The sequence below is a fragment of the Ovis aries genome, chromosome 5 (genome assembly GCF_016772045.2).
Source record: "Ovis aries strain OAR_USU_Benz2616 breed Rambouillet chromosome 5, ARS-UI_Ramb_v3.0, whole genome shotgun sequence".
Classification (NCBI taxonomy): domain Eukaryota; kingdom Metazoa; phylum Chordata; class Mammalia; order Artiodactyla; family Bovidae; genus Ovis; species Ovis aries.
Window position 1 is genome coordinate 6,518,503 of NC_056058.1, and position 7,730 is coordinate 6,526,232.

Here is a 7,730-nt window from a genome sequence, read left to right on the forward strand (position 1 = left end):
AAAAAAGATGATTATATTAAAATGCCCTACAGTGGGCTCTAACCCAATCTGACCGGTGTCCTTATGTGTGTGCTTATGTGCTCAGTCGTGTCTGACCCACTGTGACCCCATGGACTATAGCCCGCCAGGCTGCTCTGTCTATGGAATATGGGCCCTTCTCTGAGGGCCAGTGGGCTGGTGGTGCCAGGGTGGACGTAGGGTGCAGTCTTGGGCGGAGGTCCACACTGCCCCTTTCCAGCCTCTCCCCCACCTTGATGACCTCAGTCCCTTCCTCTGTCTGGTCTCTTGAGGTGTCCCTCATGAGAGCAGTGTTTGCTCCATGTTGCAGAAGTGGGAATTGGCAGGCCTGTCGGCCATCCACTGATGTGCTTCTCACGCCTGAGGGCAGAGAAACTCCGTCCCCACAAGCAGTCACTCCTCATTCCTCTCCCCCGACTCCTGGCACCTGCCAGTCTCTTTCCTGTCTAGATGGACTTGCCTGTTCTGGATGTTTCGTATAAATGGAATCACATACAACGTGACCTTTTGGGTCTGGCTTCTATTGCTCGTCAGTTTCCGAGGTCCCTGCGTGTTGCAGCATATATTAGCGCCTGTTCCTTTTTGTTGTTGTTCAGTCACTAAGTTGTATCCAACTCTTTGCAGCTCGATGGACTGCAGCGCACCAGGCTTCCAGTCCTTCACTGTCTCCAGGAGTGTGCTCAGACTCGCGTCCGTTGAGTTGACGTTGCTCTCTAACCCTCGCATCCTTTGCTGCCCCCTTCTCCGTTTGCCTTCAGTTGTTCCTGTTTAGGGCTGACCAAATATGTTATTTTTTAAAATCAGGGCTTATAGAAATGCGAAATGCTATATTTGGCAAACATCAAACGATGTTTGGTTTCATTTTTTTTTATCCCCTCCACAAATAGCTCAAAATTGACTCAAGCTGCCAAACATCACACACTCCCAATGCTTAACCACAAGCCCAAGGGTCTCCTATTGAAAAGATTCGGGGTTCAGACATCCTTGGATGGCCCCCATGGGACTAACATTTTAATTAAAAAGGTCTTACAATGACAGACTTGAAATGTAAACTCCCAGGCATAGAAGGCCCGAGCCATGCCTGACATTCCAGGCCAGTCTCCTTGGAGCCCAGCAGCCGCAGAAGTCCCCAAGCTGAGCCAGGAATAGTTCTGCCTTTTATTTGGAAAGAGAATTACAGGGCGTGCAGCCCAGCCCCAAGCTTGCTGCGTTGAAGCCGTATTTTTGAACACGACCGTAACCGCACACTTGCCTTCAATAGTCCGTGCCAGGCTAAATGCTGCCAGCTGCCTAGACGCTCGGCTTGAGGCTCTAAACACAGGTTCTTTTTTATTCCCGTTTTAAGGTCTATCCGACTATTTCTGTGCAAAAACAGATTTAAAATCTCGATGGCTCAGAAGCCACTGGCAGCTGCCAAGGCCGCCCTGTTCTCTCAGCTCCCCCCAAGGGGAATCTCAGGTTTACCTTGTCCGTGGGGATTTTCCTACCTGCAGGAGCTGTCCCTGGTTCCCCAAATTTCCACCTCCCCATCACCCCAAGCCTGGGGAGGGTGGGTCTCTGGGATTGATGGGCTGACTGGCTAGGATGAGATGAGCAATTCCTGGAAGGAGACCTGGGTGTTTCTACCAGAGAAAGCAGGATGCATGATGGGAATGAAAAGAGTCATGTGGTCACAGTGGTTGAGCCAAGATTTGAAGTTGGGCCCTAGCTAGGTGAATGTCATAGGGTTAAACAGTGTTGAGCCCTGGCTGCTGGGAGTGTAAAATGGTGAAGTCGCTGAAGTTTGGTGGGTCCTCCAAAAGTTAAAGGTAGAATTACCAGCTGAGCCACAAGGGAAGCCCAAGAATACTGGAGTGGGTAGCTTATCCCTTCTCCAGGGGATCTTCCCGACCCAGGAATTGAACCAGGGTCTCCTGCATTGCAGGCAGATTCTTTACCAACTGAGCTATCAGGGGAAGCCTAGAATTACCCAATGATCCATTAATTCCAGTCCTACCTCAAAGAATTGAAAACAGGGGTCCAGATAAAAAAAGGGCTTCCTAGGTGGCGCAGTGGTAGAGCATCCGGTGCAGAAGACATAAGAGATGGGGTTTAGTCCCTGGGTCAGGAAGATCCCCTGGAGTAATAAATGGCAACCGACTCCAGTCTTCTTGCCCGAAAAATCCCATGGACAGAGGAGCCTGGTGAGCTGCAGTCCATGAGGTCGCAAAGAGTCAGACACGACTGAGCGACTGGGCATTCAGGCACGTGCTTCCTGTACCTGTTCAAATAACACTTGAACACGCGTGTTCACAGCAGCACTAGTCAGAGTCTTGGAAAGGTGGAAACCACCCAAATGTCCATCAGAGGATGTGGATAAACAAAATGCAGTCCATGCATGCAATTGATCCTAGGTGGCACAGTCGTAAAGAATTTGTGTGCCAATGCAAGAGATGCAGGTTCAATGCCTGGGTTGGGAGGAGGGCATGGCAACCCACTCCAGTATTCTTGCCTGGGAAAACCCATGGGCTGAGGAGCCTGGTGGGCCACAGTCCACAGGGTCCTAAAGAGTTGGACATGACTGAGCATGCACGAGGCGAGGTGTACAATAGAATGTTACTCAGCCATCAAAAGAAATCAAACACTGACGCATGCTACTATGTGGATAAACTTTGAAGACATCATGCTGACTGAAAGAAGCCAGACGCAAAAGGCCACATGGTGTATGATCCCATCTATAGGAATTGCCTAGAATAGGTGAATCTGTGAGGACAGGAAGTACACTAGTGGGTGCCAGGGGCTGGGGGAGGGGCAGATGGTCAGCGAGTGCTTATGGGGACAGGCTCTCTTTTGGGGGTGATGAAAATGTTCTGGAACTAGAGATGATGGTGAACTAGAGATGGTGGCTGCATAACCTTGTGAACCTGCGAAGCCCACTGAGTTTACTTCAAAACAGTAAATTTCATGTTATGTGAATTTCATTGCCAAAAAAAAAAGCAACTCAGCTCTACCCTTGGGTTCAAGGAAAGGAAGTGTCTGGAAGCAGGTGGGGGAGATAACGGCATATCAGCAACACCTGTGAAAAAAACTTCGGGGTTCCGTTGGGTTGATATGACTCAGCAGGGGGAGGGGAGCGGGACGCAGTGAATATCTGCCACTCAGCGGGGGTATAGGGTCCGGAAGAGGGAGGTGGGTTCCCTGGCCAGATCACAGCCGTGGAGTGAGGCAAAGACAAAGAGCGGGGGATTCCGGGAAGAGCTCTGCAGGGCTGAGAAAATTTCAAAACCCATCCCTTCAAAGAGAAATAGTCAGTGTGAACTTTAGAGCTGGGCTGATTGCATTCAAATCCCAAACTCTGCCACTTACCAGTTGTTGTGGCCTTGGGCAAGCCACTTGGGCTCTGAGTCTCAGCTTCCTCCACTGTGAAATGGGGTTAAGAAGAGGACCTGTTTTGAGACTTCCCTGGTAGTGCAGTGACTGGGACATCGCGCTCCCAATGTGGTAAGGGTCAGGGTGGAGGGTCTGGGTTCGACCCCTGGCTGGGGAACTGGATCCCACATGCGAAGAGTTTGCACACCGCCACAAAGGAGGATCCCAAGTGCCACAATTAAGACTCAGCACAGCTGGATGAATAAATATTAAAAAGCAAATAAAAGAATAGGATCTGTTTCATAGCAGCTGTGAGAACTCAGTGCCTTGGGGTAAATGCATTATTCCCAGCACAGGGAATGGCATAGGGAAAGCTCTGGAGACGTGAAGCTGTGCCGCAGAGTGATGATGAATGGTGAGCAGACCTGGAGAGAGGCTGGGTTTCCGCCTCCGATACACCCAGGACACAGTAGGTGTGCAGACGGCTTCAGATGCCTGCCCTGGCCTGGAGGAAATGAGCCAATTCCATCCTCTTTGCTTCAGGTTGGCCCCTAGGAATTAAAGCCCCCCCGCCCCCCCGCCCAGTTCTAGTCTAAAGAAGTTATACAAATGAGCAAGCACATAAAAAGACGCTCAACATCATTAATCATCAGGGAAATGCAAATCAAAACCACAAAGCGATACCACCTCACACCCATGAGGGCGGCTCCTATCAAAAACAAAGAAAATAACAAATGTTATCGAGGATGTCGAGAAATTGGAACACTTGTGCACTGTTGGGGGGGAAAGTGAAAAGGTGCAGCTGCCGTGGAAAGAGTACAGGAGTTCCTCGAAAAATTAAAAATAGAACGACCTTACGATCCAGCAACCTCACTTCTGGGTAGATCCCGCAAAGAACTGAAATTGGGGTCTCTAAGAGATCCTTGTCCACCCGTGTTCATAGCAGCATTTTCCACAGTAGCTGAAAGGTGGAAGCCACCCAAGTGTCTAGCAAAGGATGGGTGAATAAGCACAGCGTGGTCCATCCATACAGCGGAATATTATTCAGCCTTTAAAGGAAAGGAACCTCGCACACTACACGGATAAACCTGGAAGACAGTATGCTGAGTAAAACAAGCCAGCAGCAAAAGGACAAGCGGGCATGATTCTGCTTAGGTGACGTTCCTAGAGCAGATTCACAGAGAGAGAGCAGAATGCTGGTGGCTAGGGGCTGGGGGCGGGGGAGTGGGGAGTGAGCATTTAACCAGGACAGGGTTTCGTTTTTGCAAGGTGAAGGGCACTTGGAGATGGGTGGTGACGATGGTGTGAATGTACTCGGGGCCACTGAGCTGTGCATTTAAAAATAGTTAAGATGGTGAATTTTATGTTACATGAATTTTACCACAATTTTTACCACAATTTGAAAAACCACACACACTCTGAGATGTGTCTGTAAGAGAATAGATAATTCATTTGTACCCAGGGTGGGGCTCGCTGGGTGATGCAGGGTGAACATCTCGTTCTCTGGGTGCCCGTTTCCTCCACTGCAAACTGGGGCTGTGGGGCCACCCCCCGGTGTCATTAGGAAGGTTAAGATGTCGTGTGGGGAAGCCAGATGGGGTTGGGAAGGGGCGTCCCACATTTCGCAGGTCCTGCTTGGGAAATCAAACCTTGCATGTTCTATTTTGGCTGATTGAGCACCATGCCTGCACTTGATTGCACAGAAAGATGCCAAGCACTTTGAGCAACCATAAAACGAAAACTTGGGGCTTCCCTGGTGGCTCAGTGGTAAGGAATCTGCCTGCCGATGCAGGAGATGCGGGTTCGCTCCCTGGTCCGGAAGGATCCCACGTGCTGAGGAGTAACTAAACCCCTGCGCCCCAACTACTGAGCCGTGCTCTAGAGCTTGTGCTCGGCAGCAAGAGAAGCTGCCACAACGGGGAGCCTGCGTGCCCAGACTAGAGAGGAGCCCCTGCTCTCTGCAACGAGAGGAAAGCCTGGGCAGCAGCAAAGACCAGCACAGCCAAAAATAAATAAATAAAATTCTAAAAAAATTCTAAAATTCTAAAAATTCTAAAAAAACAAAAAACCCCCCACAAACTTGCTGGTGTTTGTCCCGTGCCTGCCACGTGCCTGGCCAGCATTGTATCCGCCCATTTTACAGAAGAGGGAACTGAGGCTCAGAGAAGTGAAGTGACTCGCTCCAGGTCACCCAGCAGGATGTGGCTGGGGTGGAACTAGAAGCTCTAATTTGCCTGAGCCCAAGCCGTGAAGGCCCTGAAAAACAGGGGAAGGCTCCCCTTGATGGTTCAGAGACATGGGCAGCACTGGTTTCTTCTGACACAACACAGCATGGTTGGGTGGCCAGAACTCTGTTCTAGCTGTACAACTCTTTCATAAAGGCAAAATATATCCATTTTCTTCTCTATGGTGAAGAAGTGGGGGAAAGTGCTACTTTATAAAATGTGCTGCCTAAATGCTATTGTGGGAAGGAGGGATCATCCCCGATGAGCCCCTGGAACAGCAGAGGGAGGCCTGGAGAAAATCCAAAAAAGGTCTGGAGTTTGGCAAACAGAGTTGTTCCAAGGTTGTTGTTTGGTCAACAATGTTACCCAAACTCATGTCCATTGAGTTGGTGATGCCTTCCAACCATCTCATCCTCTGTTGTCCCCTTCTCTTCCAGCCTTCAATCTTTCCCACCATCAGAGTCTTTTCCAATGAGTTGGCTCTTCAAATCAGGTAGCCCAAGTATCAGAGCTTCAGCTTCAGCATCAGTCCCTCCAATGTGTATTCAGGGTTGATTTCCTTTAGGATTGACTGGTTTGATCTCCTTGCAGTCCAAGGGACTCTCAAGAGTCTTTTCCAGCACCACAGTTCAAAAGCATCAGTTCTTTGGCACTCTTTATGGTCCAATTCTTTATGGTCCAAGACTTCTTTATGGTCCAATTCTCACGTCTGTACATGACTACTGGAAAAACCATAGCTTTGACTAGACAGACCTTTGTCAGCAGAGTGGTGTCTCTGCTTTTTAATATGCTGTCCAGGTTTGTCATAGTTTTCTTCCAAGGAGCAAGCATCCTTTAATTTCATGGCTGCAGTCACTGTCTGCAGCTATCTAATTGCTCCCTTTTGACAAATGGACTGCAGACATGGGAGAAGATGGCTTTGGGGAGGCTGAGGAGTGGAGGTAGGGGACACAGAACTCTTTGTACATCATTGCAACTTTTCTGAAATAATAGTCTGGATGAGCTAAAACTTTCCAAAGTAAAAACTTCCTTTTCATGAAGTCAACATGAATTTTGGCCCAGATGGGGCTGTGTCCCTGGGGGGAGGCTTATGCTTCAGGCTTGTCACCCTCGAGAATCGGTGATGTTGGGTCAGGTGGCCTTGGCTCACCAGACATGAGCATAAGGCCACCCTGGGGCCAAGCGGATTGGAGAGAGGAGCAGGCTTGGGAACAAGAGGGATAAGTACCCAATCCTTTCTTTTTTCTTCTCCTCTCCTCTGGGTCACTGGAAAGTCTTGTTGGTTCTGCCTCCAAAATGCATCTTGATTTTGTTCTCTCTACTACCTGGCACCACCCAGCCTTCATCCCTGCTCCAACTCACCCCTCTGGCCTCTTCACCTTCGTCTCCTCCATCACTCTGTTCCAGCCACCCTGACCCCCTTGTCCAGGACTTTTCAGCCTCAGGGCCTTTGCACTGGCTATTCCATCTGCCTAGAACACCCTTCCCCCAGGAAGCCACGTGGCTCTCCTCTAACTTCCTCCTGTTCTGTGCTCCAGTGTCACCTGGGAGCAGTTGCCCTTGTCACTCTGAATTAAACAGTCCCCTCTCATCTGTTTGCTGCTTTGCTGAATCATCTGTCTCCCCTGCCAGGTCTTCACTTTCCAGGAGGACAGGTGTTACCGACCAGTGTCCTTGGCCTTCCCCAGCCAGTAGAAATTGATTAGAGGCCAGACAAAATATTCAGGCAAGGCTTTACTGGGGCCCCTGCTGCAGCAGGAGAGAGCGGCTGCATGTACCAGCTTTCCTTGCTTACTTGCTCCCTGGGGCGGGGGAGTCAAGCTCATTCTGTTCATGGGATGAGGGTAGAGAATGTGTCCAAGGGTCAGGCTGGAGGGATGGCTTAGGTGGTTTGCCCACCCCTTAGGTGGCTTAAAGCTCAACATTCAGAAAACAAAGATCATGGCATCCGGTCCCATCACTTCATGGGAAATAGATGGGGAAACAGTGGAAACAGTGTCAGACTTTATTTTGGGGGGCTCCAAAATCACTGCAGATGGTGATTGCAGCCATGAAATTAAAAGACGCTTACTCCTTGAAAGAAAAGTTTTGACCAACCTAGACAGCATATTCATAAAGCAGAGACATTACTTTGTCGAC

The 7,730-nt window shown here is 49.7% G+C and overlaps 1 long non-coding RNA gene across 1 annotated transcript; it reads right to left on the reverse strand.

Moving 5' to 3' along the window:
- Positions 1-518: 518 nt before the first annotated feature.
- LOC121819733 (uncharacterized) lies at positions 519-1,631 on the reverse strand. Its single transcript, XR_006060076.2, has 2 exons — positions 1,506-1,631; positions 519-792 (listed from the first exon to the last, which is right to left on the reverse strand). It is a non-coding gene; the product is annotated as an uncharacterized LOC121819733 (long non-coding RNA).
- Between the last annotated feature and the right edge of the window lie 6,099 nt (positions 1,632-7,730).